The sequence below is a fragment of the Rhinoderma darwinii genome, chromosome 6 (assembly GCF_050947455.1).
Source record: "Rhinoderma darwinii isolate aRhiDar2 chromosome 6, aRhiDar2.hap1, whole genome shotgun sequence".
In the NCBI taxonomy this organism is placed as follows: domain Eukaryota; kingdom Metazoa; phylum Chordata; class Amphibia; order Anura; family Rhinodermatidae; genus Rhinoderma; species Rhinoderma darwinii.
Window position 1 is genome coordinate 83,854,388 of NC_134692.1, and position 21,203 is coordinate 83,875,590.

Sequence of the window (21,203 nt, forward strand, 5' to 3'; positions counted from 1 at the left end):
GGGGCTATAAGTATATAGCCCCCTGTAGATATAGCCCACCCCTGTATATGGTGCTCCATAGATAGCCCACCCCAGTTTATAGTCGCCCTGTAGATATAGCCCAACCCTGTAGATATAGCCCAACCCTGTAGATATAGCCCAACCCTGTAGATATAGCCCAACCCTGTAGATATAGCCCACCCCTGTAGATATAGCCCACCCCTGTAGATATAGCCCACCCCTGTAGATATAGCCCACCCCTGTAGATATAGCCCCCGGGTAGATATAGCCCACCTCTGTCGATATAGCCCACCCCTGTAGATATAGCCCCCCTGTGTATATCCCAGCCCTGTAGATATGGTCCCCCTGTAGATATGGTCCCCCTGTAGATAGTATCCCACAAATAGCTCCCCCTATAGTGCTCCACAGATAGCCCACCCTTGTATATAGTAAATACAGGGGTGGGCTATCTGTGGAGCACTATATACAGGGGTGGACTATCTAGTGGAGCACTATATACAGGGGTGGACTATATGTACAAGGGGGGGCTATCTGTGAAACACTATATACAGGGGTGGACTATATGTGGAGCACTATATACAGGGGTGGGCTATATCTACAGGGGGCTATATACAGGGGTGGGCTATCTGTAGAGCACTATAGAGGGGAGTTATTTGGGGGACACTATATACAGGGGTGGTCTACATGGGGGCACTATCTACAGGGGGATTTATGGCAGGCACTATCTAGAGGGGGCACAGTGTGTGTGTGTGTGTGTGTGTGTGTGTGTGTGTGTGTGTGTGTGTGTGTGTGTGTGTGTGTGTGTGTGTGTGTGTGTATGGTACTATTATAATTAGAGGTGCAGTGTATAGCGCTATTATATTTAGGGGCGTAGTGTGCAGTATAATGATAACTTTATCTTTATTTATAGGTGCAGAAATGTTGGAAAAGTGAGAAGCTGAAGACATCTGAGCGGCAAACTGCAGAAATGGGCTGTGACCGGGAGAATTAATCATAGAGGTCTGGACCGGATGGAGAGAAAGAACTAGAATCTGAGACATCACCGGTGAGTCACTTAATGTAAATGTTTTTTCTGCCTCTAATCAGCACTGTAGTCACTGTATGATCTGAAGCGAGATGATGGGTGATATGATTATGATAGGATTTATTTTTTGTGAAACAGCATCTCCCAGCATATCCTTACCATTGTTCGGGCCACGCTGGGAGCTGTAGTTTTACGCCATACACACCTATACGGCAGGGGTTGCACTAAATTGAGCTGTATTTGTGCTGGTGTTGTATATATGTAGTGAGCTTGGTTCTGGTGTTGTGTATAGAACCATATTGCTTGTGAAATATACAAATATTTTTATGCTCGCGTTACATAAAAAGAAATGACACGTCGATTGGTAGAGAAAACAAACACGGCGAAGGGGAAGGAGATGTCGGGAAAGAGGTTGGGGGGGGGGGGCGCCAAACTGAATCTTTGCCCCGGGTGCTGGAGAACCTAGCTACGCATCTGCTTTGTGCTGCCAACTAGCGACCATTTTCATCAGCTAATTACCCTGTTTAAACTCGGCCATGATGAGGAATAAGCATTCGTATGAACGCTTGTTTGCCCGTGTACAAGGGCCCTAATTGCCAGGGGAACAATCACAGTGGTCCCAGCCATCGCTTTGATTGGTCAGTCAATGCTGACTGAATAATCACAGCACTTTAACAACGAAGAGGGAAGTTATCACTAGCCCGCACTCCAACCGTTGCATTTGGTTTAGAGGCGCAGGTAGAGCGGGTGCTAGAGAGCAGAGCAGCATTTAAGCATAATTATTTTTTTTTACAATAAGTGTGTTACTACCCCATTTACCCCCCCATCATCTGCCTGTGATCCCCTCAATGCCATCACCCATTGTGATAATCTGTGATTAACAAATTTTTAGTACTCAAATTGTATGCCAGTTTGTTAATTTTTAGTATGCCAGCAATTTTTCAGAAAATGGTCCGCAGAGTGTTTACAGACACAGCTAGTGAGGGCGACACCTTATATGTAATTCTCTTCCAAGTCTTGCTACAGTGAAGAACCCCCCAAGGAGGCGTCTCAGGACTACAACAGAAGTGGCACTCAGTCTTCTGACCCCGACATATTATTGAAAAAAAAAATAAAATGCAATAAAATTGTGTGAAACACCTGTTGGGTCAAAATGCTCACTACACCCTTCGATTAATCCATTGAGATGTGTAGCTTCCAAAATGTTGTTTTGGGGAAGGGGGTATTTCTATGTTTTAGCACCTCAAGACCTCTTCAAACCTATAGTGGTACCTGGAAAATAACCTAACAAAACTAAGGCCCCAAAGATAATTTGAGGCCTGTGTGTCAGTCATTTTTGTGAAATACAAACCTCCTAAATTACCAAACCTCCTAAATGCAGGTCACATTGAATGTAGGTTTTATAATGGAATGATTTATATGGGGGAGGGGGGGGGGGTGATTCTAATATATCAGCCCCTAAAAGCTGCTCCAGAACTGAATTGATCCCTTAAAAAATAAGTTTTGAAAAAAAAAACATATGCTACTCTTATAGGCCTTTAATTTCTATAAGAAATTATAAAAAAAAAATAAGTGGATAAAATGCATACATTCTAAATTCGCTCAAAATGTGGGTGTTTTTTCACAAATAAAACTTATAGATTTAATGTTACCACTAGACTAAAGTACAATGCGTCACGAGAAAATCTCAGAATCGCTTGGATACGTAAAAGCATTCCAGAGTTATTACCACAAAGCAGAACATGTCAGATTTTAAAAATGGTGCTGCGTTCTGAAGTCCAAAATTGGCTACATCCTTAAGGGGTTAAAGCGGTTGTCTAGCTTCAGCACATTAATGTTACTTTCTGTATTAACGCCACAGTTTAACTCTTTCACGACCAATGACGAAAATGAACGTCATGGTCGGCTGCTAGTTCCCGCACCATGACATTCATTTTCGTCAGTATTTCAAACTGTCACTCTGTCTCGCCGTACAGCGGACCATCGTCGCTGATTTCGGCAATTAACCCCTTAAGTGCGGCGACTGAATTGGGGGCTACCGATGCTTGTTGTGGCAATCGGAGGTCCTCCTCGGCTTCCTGTCAGAGTGACAGTTACGTCACAATGACAGTTAGAGTACATTACACTACGTGTGTAGTGTAATGTACTCTAGCAGCGATCAAAGCTGCAAGTCTAAATGTCCCCTAGTGGGACAAGTAAAAAAAGTAAAAATAAGTAATAAATGTTTTTTAAAAAAAAAAGTGTAAAAATGAGTTTATAAGTTCTATAAACACAAAATGCTTTTTTTTCCCTATAATAAGACTTTTATTATAGAAAAAAATGAACACGTTAAAAAAGTACACATATTTGGTATCACCGCGTTCGTAACGACCCCAACTATAAATCTGTAATGTTATTTTTCCCGCACGATGAACACCACAAAAAAAAAAATCTATAAAAAACTACGACAGAATCACAATTTTTTTGGTCACCACCGCTCCTTGACGTACTATTACGTCATGGCAGCTGTATCGTTCGCGCTCCATGCCGTAATAGTACGTCACGGGAGTAACGGCCGTTTCGGCCGTCCTCCCGACACATACAGGAGCTGTGACGCTGCTGTCTTGTTCAGCAGCTGTCACAGCTCCTACAGCGGGGACCGATCGCTGTGTCCCCGCTGATTAACCCCTTAAAAGCCGCGTTCTATAGAGATCGCGGCTTTTTAGGGGTTAAGCTGCCATCGCCAGCCTGCTACACGATAGCGGCCGGCGATGGTGACTATGGCAACCGGACACCAAACAATGGCGTCCGGCTATGCCATAGACGGAAGCCTAGTGGGTCCTGACAACGTCAGGACCCACTATGCTTGCTGTCAGTGAGTAGCTGACAGTTCTAATACACTGCACTACGCATGTAGTGCAGTGTATTAGAATAGCGATCAGGGCCTCCTGCCCTCATGTCCCCTAGTGGGACAAAGTAATAAAGTAAAAAAAAAGTTAAAAAAAGATGTGTAAAAATAAGAAAATAAAAGATTTAAAAGTATTAAAAGTAAAAATCCCCCTTTTTCCCTTATCAGTCCTTTATTATTAATAAAAATATATAAACAAACAAATAAACTATACATAATTGGTATCGCCGCGTCCGTAACGGCCTGAACTACAAAATTATTTCATTATTTATCCCGCACGATGAACGCCGTAAAATAAAATAATAATAAACCGTACCAGAATCACAATTCTTTGGTCACTTCACCTCCCAAAAAATGGAATAAAAAGAGATCAAAAAGTCGCATGTACCTAAAAATGATACTGATCGAAACTACAGTTCGTTACGCAAAAAATAAGTCCTTGCACGGCGTTATTGATTGAAAAATAAAACAGTTATGGCTCTTAGAATAAGGTAACACAAAAAGTGAATGATTGTTTACAAAACGTATTTTATTGTGCAAACGCCATAAGACATAAAAAAAACTATAAACATCTGGTATCGCCGTAATCGTATCGCCACGCAGAATAAAGTGAATATGTCATTTATAGCGCACGGTGAACGCTGTAGAAAAAAAAGAATAAAAAAACAATAGTAGAATTGCTGTTTATTAGTCACCACGCCACCTAAAAATAGAATAAAAACTGATCAAAAAGTCGCATGCACCCCAAGAAAACTACAATGAATTCCTCAAGGGGTCTAGCTTCCAAATTGGGGTCACTTTTGGGGGGTTCCCAATGTTTTGGCACCACAAGACCTCTTCAAACCGGACATGGTGCCTAATAAAAAAGAGGGCTCAAAATCCACTAGGTGCTCCTTTGCTTCGGAGGCCGGTGCTTCAGTCCATTACCGCCCGAGGGCCACATGTGGGATATTTCTCAAAACGGCAGAATCTGGGCAATACGTATTAAGTTGCGTTTCTCTGATAAATCCTTTTGTGTTATAAAAAAAATGGTATAAAGAGGATTTTCTGACAAAAAAAAATATGTAAACTTCACCTCTACTTTGCTCTAAATTTCTGTGAAACACCTAAAGGGTTCATAAACTTTCTAAATGCTGTTATGAATACTTTGAGGGGTCTAGTTTCTAAAATGGGGTGTTTGATAGGGGTTTCTAATATATGGGCCCCTCAAAGCAACTTCAGAACTGAACTGGAACCTAAAAAATAAATAAAAATGAGGCAATACTTCGCTTCTTACATTATACTGATAATGAGCCGTGCCCACCCCGAGATGACCCCAGTTTTGACCGTTTGTATAAACGGAGACCCCTATTAGACCATTCCAGTGCCCGGTTTTCCCAAGCATACACCCCCGAGAAGTGTATTTCTATTGATGAGTCCCTGGTACATTTTAAAGGGAGGGTTCAATTCCGCGAGTACCTGCCGGGTAAGAGGGCAAGGTATGGCGTGAAGATGTCTAAGCTGTGAGAGTGCATCAGGGTCTACCTACAGGTTTAGGATATATGAAGGAAAGGCCACCCCCAAACCAGACTGCATCCTGGACTACAATAGGTACATGGGAGGGATGGACTTGTAAGATCAAGCCCTGAAGCCCTACAGCGCCATGCAGTGTGGTATAAGAAGCTGGCCGTGCACATCATACAGATGGCTTTGTACAATGCGTACATGCTACGTCGATGTGCAGGCCAGACGGGAACTTTCCTGGAATTTCAAGAGGTGATTATCAAGAACCTAATCTTTAGGGACCAAGAAGGGGGGTCACCCAGTACTTCTGGAAGCGAGCCCACACGCATCGTACCAGGGCAACACTTTCCAGGAGAAGTTCCCCAAACTGGCAAGAAGGGAAAAATTCAAAAGAGGTGCAAAGTCTGCTATAAGAGGGCGATAATGGATGACACAATATATCAATGTGACACGTGTCCCGAATAACCAGAGCTCTGTATGAAAGTGTTTTAAAATTTATCATACATCCCTTGGTTTATAATTTACCCCAATTTTACTTACCCTGATGCACTCCACACAGCTTATCCCCCCTCGTCTTTCCCTTCTGAGCCCTGCTGCGTGCCCAGGCAGCTGATAACAGCCACATGTAGGGTATTGCCATACCCGGGAGAACCCACATTACAGTTTATGGGGTGTAGGTCTCCAGTCAAAATACTCACTACACCTCTAGATGAATGCCTTAAGGGTGTAGTTATTAAAACGGGGTCACTTCTTGCGAGTTTCAACTGTACTGGTACCTCAGGTGCTTCTGCATACATGACTTCGCACTAGAAAATCCCCAGTAGGCCAAATGGTGGTCCTTTCCTTCTGAGCCCTCCCATGGGCCCAAACGGCAGTTTATCACCACAAATGGGGTATAGCCGCACTCAGGACAAATTGGGCAACAAAATGGAGTATTTTATTTCTTGTGAAAATAAGAATTTTTGAGCTAAAATGACATATTATTGGAAAAAATATATATTTTTTTAATTCCCAGCCCAATTCAAATAAGTTTTGTGAAGAAACTATGTGGTCTAAATGGTCAGATTACCCATAAATGATTTCCTTGAGGGGTGTAGTTTCCAAAATGGGGTCACTTCTGGTGGGTTTCCATTGCTTTGATACCTCTGGGGCTCTGCAAATGCGACATGGCACCCGAAAACCAAACCAGCAAAATCTGTACTCCAAAGAACACACAGCGCTCCTTCCCTTCTGAGGCCTTCCATGGGCCCAAACGGCAGTTTATTGCCACAAATGGGGTATTGCTGCACTCAGGAGAAATTGGGCAACAAAATTGAGCATTTTGTTCCCTGTGAAAATAAGAAATTTTGATGAAATTTTTTCCAATAAGATGTAATTTTTTATTTTTTTAATGTCACAGCCCAATTGAAATAGGTGCTGTTAAAAAACTGTGTGCTCAAAATGCTAACAACAACAATAAATGAATTCCTTGAGGGGTGTAGTTTCCAAAATGGGGTCACTTTTGGTGGGTTTCCATTGCTTTGATACCCCTGAGGCTCTGCAAATGCGACATGGCACCCGAAAACCAATCCAGCAAAATCTGGACTCCAACAAACATATAGCGCTCCTTTCCTTCTGAGCCCTCCCATGGGCCCAAACGGCAGTTTATCACCACAAATGGGGTATTGCCACACTAAGGACAAATTGGGCAACCAAATGGGGTATTTTGTTCCCTGTGAAAATAAGAAATTTTGATCACAAATGACATTTTATTGGAAAAAATGACATTTTTTTCCTTTCACAGCCCAATTCAAATATATGCTGTGAAAAAACTGTGCGGTCAAAATGGTAACAACAACCATAAATGAATTCCTCGAGGGGTGTAGTTTCCAAAATGGGGTCACTATTGGGGGATTCCTACTGTTTTGGCACCTCAACACCTCTCCAAACCCGGCTTGCTGCCTAAAATATATTGTAATAAAAAAGTGGACTCAAAATGCAATAGGTGCTTCTTTGCTTCTAGGGCTTGTGTTTTAGTCCACGAGCGCAGTAGGGCCACATGTGGGACATTTCTAAAAACTGCAGAATCTGGACAATACATATTTAGTAGTGTTTCTCTGGTAAAACCTTCTGTGTTACAGAAAAAAAAATTAATAAAATTGAAATTCAGCAAGAAAAATGAAATTTGCAAATTTCACCTCCACTTTGCTTTAATTCCTGTGAAATGCCTGAAGGGTTAAAAAACTTTCTATATGCTGTTTTGAATACTTTGAGGGGTCTAGTTTTTAAAATGGGGTGTTTTATCAGGGTTTCTAATACATAGGCCCCACAAAGCCACTTCAGAACTCAAGAGGTACCTTAAAAAAAAGGCATTTGAAATTTTCTTAAAAATATGAGAAATTGCTGTTTATGTTCTAAGCCTTGTAACGTCCAAGAAAAATAAAAGAATGTTCAAAAAACGATGCCAATCCAAAGTAGACATATGGGAAATGTGAAGTAGTAACTATTTTGGGTGGTATAACCGTCTGTTTTACAAGCAGATGCATTTAAATTCAGAAAAATGCAATTTTTTCCAAATTTTCTCTACATTTTGCAATTTTTCACCAATAAACACTGAATATATCGACCAAATTTTACCACGAACATGAAGCCCAATGTGTCACGAGAAAACATTCTCAGAATCGCTTGGGTAGGTTTAAGCATTCCGACGTTATTACCACATAAAGTGAAATATGTCAGATTTGAAAAATGGGCTCTGAGCCTTAAGGCCAAAACTAGGCTGCGTCCTTAAGGGGTTAAATAAATAAAGAATAAAAAGTGATCAAAAAGTCGCATGTACCCGAAAATAGGACCGATAAAAATTTCAATCCGTCCCGCAAAAAACAAGCCCTTACACAGCTTTTTTTTTACTAAAAAATAAAAAAATTATGGCTCTCAGAATACGGTGACATAGAAATATATATATATTTTTTTTATAAATAAGTGATTTTATTGTGCAAACACTAAAAAAAAGGGAAAAACCTATATACATCGGGTATCGCCGTAATCGTACCAACTCGCAGAATAAAGTAAAAATTTCATTTATAGCGTACGGTGAACGCCGCAAAAAAACCTAAAAAGCGGTGTCAGAATTCCTGTTTTTTGGTCAGGATTGCAAAAAAAATGAAATAAAAAGTGATGAAAAAAAATCACATGTACCCCAAAATGGTACCAATGAAAACTACAAATTGTCTCGCAACAAATAAGCCCTCACACGGCTCCGGTGGTGAAAAAATAACAAAGTTCTGGCTCTCAGAATATGGCGATGCAAAATGTGCAGAGTGTTCCAAAATCGGTTAAGATCGGGCGCCATTTATCAGTGCGACACCGGCCACATATCTATGAATTATTATTTATTTACCGCATTATTATACCCTCTTATTATGTCCTGATGTACTCCGCCCAGCTTACATATGCCCCCACAGTATGGGTATGTGCACACGATAAGTGGCTTTTACGTTTGAAAAGACAGACTGTTTTCAGCAGAAAACAGCTGCGTAGTTTCAGACGTAAAAGCTCCTCCTCGCATTTTGCGAGGCGTCTTTGACGCCTGTAATCTTGAGCTGCTCTTCATTGACTTCAATGAAGAACGGCTCAAATTACGTTGCAAAGAAGTGTCCTGCACTTCTTTGCCGAGGCAATCATTTTACGTGTCGTCGTTTGACAGCTGTCAAACGACGACGCGTAAATGACAGGTCGTCTGCACAGTACGTTGGCAAACCCATTCAAATGAATGGGCAGATGTTTGCCGACGTATTGTAGCCCTATTTTCAGACGTAAAACGAGGCATAATACGCCTCGTTTACGTCTGAAAATAGGTCGTGTGAACCCAGCCTATAAACTGAAATATCAGTGAAACCCCAAACAAAACTACTACCAAGCAAAACCTGCGCTCCAAAAGCAAAATGACGTCACTCCATTCTGAGCCCTGAAGCGTGCCCAAGCAGCAGTTTGCGCCCACACATATGGCATCGCCATACCCGAGAGAACCCGTTTAACGTTTGTGGTATTTGTCTTCTGTGGCACAAACTGGGCACAACATATTATGCACTAAAATGGCATATCAGTGGAAAATTGCAATTTTCACTTCGAACCATCCGCTGTGCATTAACCCCTTTGCGCACTATGACTTAATTGCCCGTCATGGTGCGGGGGTTGATGTATGGAGCGGGCTCACATGCAGAGCCCGCTGCATACGCTGCGGGTGTCAGCTGTGTATTACAGCTGACACCCGGGACTAACGGACAGGTACAGCGATCGCTCTGTTACAGAAGTCTGTAAGAATAACAATATACTGCAATACATTAGTCCCCTAAGGGGATTGATTAATAAAATGTGTAGAAGAATTATAGTTATTAGTAGTGAGAATTTTCTTTTTTTAAAGTAAAAAAAAACCAAACACCTTTTCCCATTTTTCTTCTAAAGTAATGTAAAAAAAATTAACAAAATTGGTATCGCTACGTCCGTAAAAGTCCGAACTATTACAATATACCTTTATTTAATTTGCACAGTCAACACCTTAAAAAAATGTAATAATTGAAACCGCCAAAATCGCTGTTTTTTATTTTTGTTACCTTAGCTCTAAAAAAAAAATGTAATACAACTTTTTAATAAAAACTGCAGCTCCTCCCGCAAGAAATAAGCCCACACACCACTCTATTGATGGAAAAATAAAAAAAGTTATGGTTCTTGGAAAGTGGGGAGTGAAAATCTAAAATCAGAAGGCAAAAAATGGATCAGTCCTGAAAGGGTTAATTAATTTCTAATGAAAAAACGTATTTCCGTACTCGGGAGAAATTGCTTTATAAAAAATATTTGTTTTTTTTTCCTCCTTTATCCCTTGTGAATGTGAGAAAATGCAACATTTTAGTGTAAAAAATTTTGATATTAATTTTCGCACCCTAATTCTAATAAACTCTGCAAAAGACCCATGGGGTCTGAATGCTCACTATACCCCTAGAAAAATTCCTTGAAGGTCTTTCCAAAATGGGGTTACTTTTTGTGGGTTTCCACTGTTTTGGTCCCTCCAGTGCATTGCAAATGCAACATAGCACCAAAAACCATTCCAGCAAAAGCAGAAATACAAATGGCGCTTCTTCCCTTCTGAGCCCTGCTGTGGGTCCAAACAGCAGTTTATTACCACATATGGGGTATTGTCGTAATCGGGAGACAATACTTTACAAATGTTGGGGTGCATTTTCTTCGTTATTCCTTGTAAATATTACAAATTTCTAGTACATTTTCATTTTTACAGACGAATTCCAATATATTTAGCGAAAAACCTGTGTGGTCAAAATGCTAACTATACCCCTAGATAAATACCTTATGGGGTCTCGTTTTCTAAATGGGGTCATTTATGGGGAGTTTCTATCGTTCTGGTAGCTCAAAGCCTCTCCAAATGTACAGTGGGGCCTAAAACATTTCAAGCAAAATATGAGTCCTGAAAAACTCCGGGTGCTTCCTTCCTTTTGGGCCCTGCCGTGTGTCCAGGCAGCGCATTAGGGCCACAATATGGGTATTTTTGAAAACAGGAGAAACAGGGTGATAGATTTTGTGGAGTGTTTCTTCATTCTCATGTTTGCTTTACAAAGAAATCGGTCTTCAAACGGACACTTAAGAAAAAAAGTGAAATTATTTTTTTTTTCACCTATGGATTAAACTTAGCAAAAAACTGTGGGGTCAAAATACTTACTATACCCCTAGATAAATACCTTAAGTTGGTCTAGTTTTCTAAATGGGGTCATTTGTGGGGGTTTCCATCACTCTGAGACCTATGAGCCTCTGAAAACCTGGCTTGATGCAGGAAAACAAAATGTACTTACAAATTGAATAATAATTTTATAAATTTTGAAGTCCTCTAAATTGCTGAAAATGTATTTTATTTTTTCAAAAGTGCTGCCAAAATAGAGTAAGAGATGGAAATATATATTTAATGAAAAAAATTGTAAAGTACGTGTGTACATATGTGACATATCGCAGTTAAAAATAAAGAAAAATTTTTATTTTTACAAAATTTCTTCCATTTTTCTATTAATTTCCACAAATTGTATCAGTCTACTTTTACCACTAAAATAAAGTACAACATGTGACGAAAAAAATTTCAGAATTACTTGGATACTCAAAACTTACACAGAGTTATTCTCTGATAAAGTCAGACATACCAGATTTGGCAAATCTGGCTTGGTCATTAAGGTACAAACAGGCCCGGTCATTAAGGGGTTAAGATCTGTGCTTCGTTATTCAGTAGCAACATTCATGGTTTACTTCCAGTAGATAACATTCTGTCGGACAGGTGCAGTCCTTGGAGAGTTATTCATACCAGAAAAAAAAAAAAAACAGATCTGAATCTAAAACCTAAGTCTGGGCCATTGGCGAATTGTTATTTTAAATGAAATCGGTCACCAGGTTTGTTGCCCTACTTGAGGGCAGCATAAAGCAGTGCCAAAGACTCAATCCCAGCACTGGGTCTCTTACTTGGAATTTGTAGTTTTTCTAAAATCAATGTATTCATGAGCTATGGCTACTCTGCCCTCCTGCCACTGATTCACAGCTTCCTCCACACTGTGCATAGGGAGAAAGCTGTCAATCAGCAATGGGTGGGCAGGGCTAGTCGCACTTTGTAGTCCTTGATATTCTTGAGTTGCAGCTAGCCCCGTCCACCCATCGCTAATTACCCTATATTCTGTATGGGAAAACCTATATAATCAGCGGCAGGACGACATGGCAGTCGTAGCTCATGAATACAGGCTGCTGGAAAGAAACCGTGAGTTTATGAAAACGGCAGAATATCGTCAAGAAAATTATGCAGCGCTGGAATCAGGGTCTCTAGCACTAATTGATGCTGCCTTCAGATAGAGCTGAATAAACCTGGTGACAGACTCCATTTCAATTATAGCATGGTCGTCCAGAACCAACCCTGAACAAAATCCCTAGTGTATGGCCAATAATGTTTTACTCCATAAAATTAAAAGGGAATCTGTCACCAGCTGAACAGCCCCTATATGCTTATTTAGCATCCGATGGAGGAAACCAAGTAGTCCGTATGTAAAACATGAAAAAGAAGTTGTTGGAAGGAGAAAACCGTTTTTTGTTTTTTTTTAAAAGTAACCTGCCCTAATGACCTTTAAAGGGGGTTTTCCCATCAGAGAAATTTATGACATATCCACAGAATATGTCATAAGTGCTAGATAGAGTGTGGTCCCATCTCTGGGACCCGCACCTATCTCTAGAACGGGGCCCCTAAACCCGATTCTACTTGTCTGTGTTGTGGCTGAAGTGTGTGATTGCCGACCATGAATTACAGAAACCCCATTGCTTGCTGAGCTAAGTGGTTTCCGTAACGCTCATAGTAGTATATGGCAGTTACGGAAGCAGTGAAACATGCGAGCTACGCTGTTTCTGTAACTTCCATTTCGTTCTATGGGACTTACGGAAACCGTGTACAACAGCAAGCTATGCCGTTACCGTAATTCTTGGTCGGAAATGACACTATTCAGCCACAACACAGAGGTAGAACGGGGTTTAGGGGGCCTCATTCTATGGATAGGTGCAGGGCAGAGGTACGACCCGCATCTGACATTTATGACATATCCTGTGGATGTGTCAAAGGTCTCGGATGCGGAAAACTCCATTAATGTATGTTCTTTATACAAATGTTGACAAAGCCTTAAAGGGGTTGTCCGAGATACCAAAATGTTTTCAAAAACTGTGTCATACATTACCCCTTAGTGACCACTAATACGCCTTTTTACGTCGGTCACTAATGGGCTTTAGGCTAGGCTGACGCCTTTTCACGTCAGCCTAGTCTAAGTCCTGCACGGGTCTCCCGTGCAGGCTGGAGCCGGGGCTCTGCTGTCTGATGACAGCTGAGCTCCTGCTCCAACGCCCGCGATCGAAGTTTACTTCGATCGCGGCCGTTTAACCCGTTAAATGCCGCCATCAATAGCGACCGCGGCATTTAACTTTGTTTACAGAGGGAGTGCGCTCCCTCTGTCACCCATCGGCGGCCCGCGAATGAAATCGCAGGACTTCGATGGGGTGTCATGGCAGCCGGGGGCTTGATAAAAGCCCCCAGGTCTGCCCTGGACATATTCTTGTTAGGACGCGCCGGAGGCACGTCCTAACAGATTGCCTGTCAGATTTACACTGACAGGCAATAATGCTCTGGTATACGAAGTATACCAGAGCATTATAGCAGCGATCGGAATATCGCACAGTAAAGTCCCCTAGTGAGACTAATAAAATAAGTCATCAAAGTAAAATAGATTATTAATAAAAAGTACAGTAAAAAAAATAAATAAAACCATTTTTTTCCATAAAAAGTGGTTTTATTTAGTAAAAGTGTAAAAAAAAAAAAAAGTACACATGTGGTATCGCCGCGACCGTAATGACTCCATTAATAAAGTTAATATGTAATTTAAACCGCAAAGTGAACACCGTAAAAAAAAAACGCAAAAAACCATGGCGAAATTGCAATTTTTTTCCATTGCCTCCCAAAAAAGTCATAATAAAAATGAATCAATAACTCCCATGTACCCCAAAACAGTACCATTCAAGACTACGTCTTGTCCCGCAGAAAACAAGCCCAAAAAATCACTACATTGATGGAAAAAAAAAAATTACGGCTCTTGGAAAGCGACGATGCAAAAACAAATAATTTTAGTTCAAAAGTGTTTTTATTGTACAAAAGTCGTAAAACATAAAAAAACCTCTACATATGTGGTATCGCCGTAATCGTACCGACCCATAGAATAAAGGTAACATGTTATTTACGTCACATAGTGAACGGTGTCAATTTAGAAACGCATAGAACAATGGCGGAATTTCAGTTTTTTTATAATCCCCCCCCAAAAAGGTTAATAAAAGTTAATATAAAAATTATATGTACCCAAAAATGGTGCTATTAAAAAGCACAACTAATCCCGCAAAAAACAAGTCCTCATACAGCTATGTAGACGAAAAAATAAAACCGTTATAGCTCATTGAATGCGACTATAGAAAAACGAATAAAATAGCTTGGTCATTAGGGCCTAAAATGGGCTGGTCACTAAGGGGTTATACAGACAACCTAAATAAAGCATTATTTCTACTTACCACATCTCGTTTGAATTTAGCCGTTTGTTTACATGCAGTTCAGCTCTGGTTTGTTGATCTTTCCTTCTGATGAAACTTGTTTTCCCTGCATGCATTGCAGGCTGCAATGAGCGTGCACGTACCTTCCAAGAGTTCATGTGAGCTGTCCTTGCTCCTCCCCGCTGACATCCTTCACTGGACTTGTCTCCTTGCTAACATTCTTGAAGGATGGTGAGCAAATGTTATCCTCCCCATTCTTATCACATTTTCCACCAAATTGCTGCGTAAATCAAGAACCAAACACGTGTGCGCGGTGCGTGGTTTTCACGCACGCATTGACTTCAATGTGACTGTAGGTGCATGATAACGCACCAATAGAGGACAAGCAGTATGTTTCACGCAGCGGACACTGGCTGCGTGAAAAGTCACAAGTGTGAACGGCCCCATTGAAATAAACGGGTCGCGTGTGCTGTGCGTGGTTTCGACGATCAGCACACGGACGAGATTCGCCCTGGTGTTAATGGGGCCATTAGGCACGAGTTACAGAAGCATGAATCACGTCCGTGTGCTGTGCTTAGCAAAAACGCACAACACACGCGACCCATTTATTTCAATGGGAACGTTCACACATACGTGACTTTTCATGCAGCGAGTGTCCGCTGCGTGAAACATACTGCTTGTCCTCTATTGGTGCGTTATCATGCACCTACACTCACATTGAAGTCAATGTGTGCGTTAAAACCACGCACCGCACACACGTGTTTGGTGCGTGATTTACACAGAAATTTGGTGGAAAAAAGAAAAAAAAATGGGCTGGCTTTGCGAATGCGTGAATAACGCATGACAATCGAAAAAGCACACTGATGCATAACGCACACACACGGACGGGATTGACGCACTTTTTCACGCGTGGAAAATACACACGCTCGTGTGCATGAAGCCTTACTAGTGGACGCTGTTAGGGCTGACTTACATGAGCGTGTGCGTTTTGCCCACGCAAAAACCGCAGGGTTTTGAGTGTGCGTTTTGCGCACGCAAAAACCTCAGGGTTTTGCGTGCGCAAAAGGCACTTGACAGCTCCGTGTGTCATGTTCATATGGATGCGTGGCTGCGTGCTTTTCGCGCAGCCGCCATCATTATGACACTTCGTTTGGATGTTTGTAAGCAGAAAAGCACGTGGTGCTTTTCTGTTTACATTCATTTTTTTACTGTTGTTGCGCAAATAACGGGCGTCCCACGGAAGTGCTTCCGTGGGGTGCGCGTGATTTTCACGCACCCACTTCAATGGGTGCGTGATGCGTGAAAAACGCCTAAATATAGAACATGTCATGAGTTTAACGCAGCGGGCTCACTCTGCGCAAAACTCAATGACTGTCTGCACTGCCCCATAGACTTGTATAGGTCCGTGCGACCTGCGTGAAAAACACGCAGGCTGCACAGACGCAAATCACCTTCGTGTGAATCCACCCTTAGACAGTGGCCATTAATAATGCACTAGTAAATACATTTTGAAATAAATGAGAAGGACATAGAAAAAAATATTGTAATGAAATATAATAACACACACAACACTGGTTAACGATTTTATTCAAAATAAAAAAGGTGTCATTGAAGTAGTCCTTGAACTTGATGTAGTACCAAGGACCCAACCTGCAAAAAACACATAACTTAGGGCCTGTTCACATCACCGTTCATTTCCGTTCTGGGGTTCCGTCGGATGGTTCCGTCGGATGAACCCCGCAACGGAAAGTGAAACTGACAGCACAGCTTCCGTTTCAGTCACTATTGATCTCAATGGTGACGGAAACATCGCTAATGCTTTCCGTTCGTCACCATTCCGGCTTTCCGACGGAATCAATAGCGTAGTCGACCCTAAGAAAAAAAAACGAGGGATGCTTAGATGCTATTGATTCCATCGGAAAAACGGAAACCTGACGGAATGGTGACTTACGGAAACCATTAGCAATGTTTCCGTCACCATTGATATCAATGGTGACTGAAACGGAAGCTGTGGTTTCAGTTTGACTTTCCATTGCAGGGTTCACCCGACGGAAACCTCAGACGGAACCCCGGAACGGAAAGCCAACGCTGATGTGAACAGGCCCTAAGGCTTCTTTCACACTAGCGTTTCTATACGCTTACCTCTCTTCTGTCAGAGGAAGAGAGGATCGATACGTTAAACGGAAAGCAATGGTTCCATTAGAATTACCATTGCTTTCAATGGTAATTCTTTTGTATCAGTTGCTTTCCGTTTGTCTCCGTTCGCTAAGTTTCCGTTTTTTTTTAAGGTGCAGTCTGCAGAACTTTTATTTACGTTCAAAAGAACGGAAACCTAGCGAACGGAGACAAACGGAAAGCAACTGATACAAAAGAATTACCATTGAAAGCAATGGTAATTCTAATGGAACCGTTGCTTTCCGTTTAACATATCGATCCTCTCCCTCTGATGGAAGAGAGGTCAACATATATTCATTCTAGTGTGAACTTAGCCTAATACAACTAAGATAATATAAAAAAAAAAATACAACCCTGCTGGGCTTTGAACCAGCGACCTTCCTGACCTTCCTAATGTAACGCAGCTAAGCAAACCACTACACTATACAAGCTGTCATATTCAATACCTGCGAAACACGAGTAGTTGAGGGTTTATTGAATAACGACAGGCACTATTTCAATCTATCCTGCCGGCAACGTCTATGTGTCTGCTGCGTGTGGGTGGTGACTGGTCAGAGACTCAGTCAGACTGGCTGCCGCCGCATGCAGTGTGCACTGGGAGTGACTGTAAGACTCAACAGTCACAGCCCTGCGTGTAGCTTTCCCACGCTAAGGAAAGCTACAAGCTGGGCTGCAAGGCTGCATGCGGCCCGTGTGCTGCGTGTTATAGAATCTGTGCTAGTCCCAGGTGCCGTCTTTTTTCACTGTGAACACGCATAAGCGTGCTCACAGTGAAAAGCTGCATAGGCTGGGTGGGCACTAAGCAACCAGCACCCGCAGAAACGACACGTCACCAGTGACGTGTCGTATCCCATCCGAGGTCTCTCTGGGGCGAGACCATGTGATCGGGATACGACACGACAGTGGAGGAGGATGAAAAAGGGACGTCAGAAGTCATGTGATCCGAAGAACAGAGCAGCCAGAGAGGAGAACAGAAGCAAGATTGCACAGGTAAGTATATTATTAAACTGTAAATATGTGCATTGTGGGTTTAAATTTACTGTAAAAATACATCGGACAACCCCTTTAACCCCTTAAGGACGCAGCCTAGTTTTGGCCTCAAGGCTCAGAGCCCATTTTTCAAATCTGACATATTTCACTTTATGTGGTAATAACGTGGGAATGCTTAAACCTACCCAAGCGATTCTGAGATTGTTTACTCGTGACACATTGGGCTTCATGTTCGTGGTAAAATTTGGTCGATATATTCAGTGTTTATTGGTGAAAAATTGCAAAATTGAGAAAATTTTGAAAAAATTGCATTTTTCTGAATTTAAATGCATGTGCTTGTAAAACAGACGGTTATACCACAAAAAATAGTTACTAGTTCACATTTCCCATATGTCTACTTTAGATTGGCATCGTTTTTTGAACATTCTTTTATTTTTCTTGGACGTTACAAGGCTTAGAACATAAACAGCAATTTCTCATATTTTTAAGAAAATTTCAAAAGCCTTTTTTTTAAGGTACCTCTTCAGTTCTGAAGTGGCTTTGAGGGGCCTATATTAGAAACCCTGATAAAAAACACCCCATTTTAAAAACTAGACCCCTCAAAGTATTCAAAACAGCAGTTAGAAAGTTTTTTAACCCTTCAGGCATTTCACAGGAATTAAAGCAAAGTGGAGGTGAAATGTGCAAATTCCATTTTTTTTTTTAAACACAGCAGGTTTTACCAGAGAAACTCTACTAAATATGTATTGTCCAGATTCTGCAGTTTAGAAATGTCCCACATGTGGCCCTACTGCGCTTGTGGACTAAAACACAAGCCCTAGAAGCAAAGAAGCACCTAGTGCATTTTGAGTCCTCTTTTTTATTAGAATATATTTTAGGCAGCATGCCAGGTTTGAAGAGGTGTTGAGGTGCCAAAACAGTAGGAATCCCCCAATAGTGACCCCATTTTGGAAACTACACCCCTCAAGGAATTCATTTAGGGTTGTTGTTACCATTTTGACCGCACAGTTTTTTCACAGCACGTATTTGAATTGGGCTCTGAAATTAAAAAAATGTCATTTTTTCCAATAAAATGTCATTTGTGATCAAAATTTCTTATTTTCACAGGGAACAAAATACCCCATTTTGTTGCCCAATTTGTCCTTAGTGTGGCAATACCCCATTTGTGGTGATAAACTGCCGTTTGGGCCCATGGGAAGGCTCAGAAGGAAAGGAGCGCTATATGTTTGTTGGAGTCCAGTTTTTGTTGGATTGGTTTTCGGGTGCCATGTCGCATTTGCAGAGCCTCAGAGGTATCAAAGCAATGGAAACCCACCAAAAATGACCCCATTTTGGCCACACAGTTTTTTCACAGCACCTCTTTCAATTGGGCTGTGACATGAAATTTTTTCCAATAAGATGTAATTTTTTACCAAAATTTCTTATTTTCACAGGGAACAAAATACCCCATTTTGTTGCCCAATTTCTCCTGATTGCATCAATACCCCATTTGTGGCAATAAACTGCCGTTTGGGCCCATGGGAGGCCTCAGAAGGGAAGGAGCGCTGTGTGTTCTTTGGAGTACAGATTTTGCTGGTTTGGTTTTCGGGTGCCATGTCGCATTTGCAGAGCCCCAGAGGTATCAAAGCAATGGAAACCCACCACAAATGACCCCATTTTGGAAACTACACCCCTCAAGGAATTCATTTATGGGTGTTGTGACCATTTTGACCCCATAGTTTTTTCACAGAACTTATTTGAATTGGGCTGGGAATGAAAACAAAATTATTTTTTTCAAATAATATGTAGTTTTGGCTGAAAATTTCTTATTTTCACAAGAAACAAAATACCCCATTCTGTTGCGCAATTTGTTCTGAGTGCCGCAATACCCCATTTGTTGTGATAAACTGCCGTTTGGGCCCATGGGAGGGCTCAGAAGGAAAGGACCACCATTTGGCCTACTGGGGATTTTCTAGTGCGAAGTCATGTATGCAGAAGCCCCTGAGGTACCAGTACAGTTTAAACCCGCAAGAAGTGACCCCGTTTTAAAAACTACACCCTTAAGGCATTCATCTAGAGGTGTAGTGAGCATTTTGACCGGAGACCTACACCCCATAAACTGTAATGTGGGTTCTCCCGGGTATGGTAATACCCTACATGTGGCTGTTATCAGCTGCCTGGGCACGCAGCAGGGCTCAGAAGGGAAAGACGAGGGGGGATAAGCTGTGTGGAGTGCATCAGGGTAAGTAAAATTGGGGTAAATTATAAACCAAGGGATATATGATAAATTTTAAAACACTTTCATACAGAGCTCTGGTTATTCGGGACACGTGTCACATTGATATAGTGTCATCCATTATCGCCCTCTTATAGCAGACTTTGCACCTCTTTTGACTTTTTCCCTTCTTGCCAGTTTGGGGAACTTCTCCTGGAAAGTGTTGCACTGGTACGATGCGTGTGGGCTCGCTTCCAGAAGTACTGGGTGCCCCCCCTTCTTGGTCCCTAAAGATTAGGTTCTTGATAATCACCTCTTGAAATTCCAGGAAAGTTCCCGTCTGGCCTGCACATCGACGTAGCATGTACGCATTGTACAATGCCATCTGTATGATGTGCCCGGCCAGCTTCTTATTCCACACCGCATGGCGCTGTAGGGCTTCAGGGCTTGATCTTACAAGTCCATCCCTCCCTTGTACCTATTGTAGTCCAGGATGCAGTCTGGTTTGGGGGTGGCCTTTCCTTCATATATCCTAAACCTGTAGGTATACCCAGATGCACTCACAGCTTATACATCTTCACGCCATACCTTGCCCTCTTACCGGGCAGGTACTCGCGGAATTGAACCCTCCCTTTAAAATGTACCAGGGACTCATCAATAGAAATACACTTCTCGGGGGTGAATGCTTGGGAAAACCGGGCACTGGAACGGTCTAATAGGGGTCTCCGTTTATACAAACGGTCAAAACTGGGGTCATCTCGGGGTGGGCACGGCTCATTATCAGTATAATGTAAGAAGCGAAGTATTGCCTCATTTATTTATTTTTTTAGGTTCCAGTTCAGTTCTGAAGTTGCTTTGAGGGGCCCATATATTAGAAACCCCTATGAAATACCCCATTTTAGAAACTAGACCCCTCAAAGTATTCACAACAGCATGTAGAAAGTTTATGAACCCTTTAGGTGTTTCACAAAAATTTGAGCAAAGTAGAGGTGAAATTTACATTTTTTTTTTGTCAGAAAATCCTCTTTATACCATTTTTTTTATAACACAAAAGGATTTATCAGTGAAACGCAAATTAATACGTATTGCCCAGATTCTGCAGTTTTGAGAAATATCCCACATGTGGCTCTAGTGCGGTAATGGACTGAAGCACCGACCTCCGAAGCAAAGGAGCACCTAGTGGATTTTGAAGCCTCTTTTTTATTAGGCACCATGTCCGGTTTGAAGAGGTCTTGTGGTGCCAAAACATTGGGAACCACCCAAAAGTGACCCCAATTTGGAAACTAGACCCCTTGAGGACTTCATTGTAGTTTTCTTGGGGTGCATGCGGCTTTTTGATC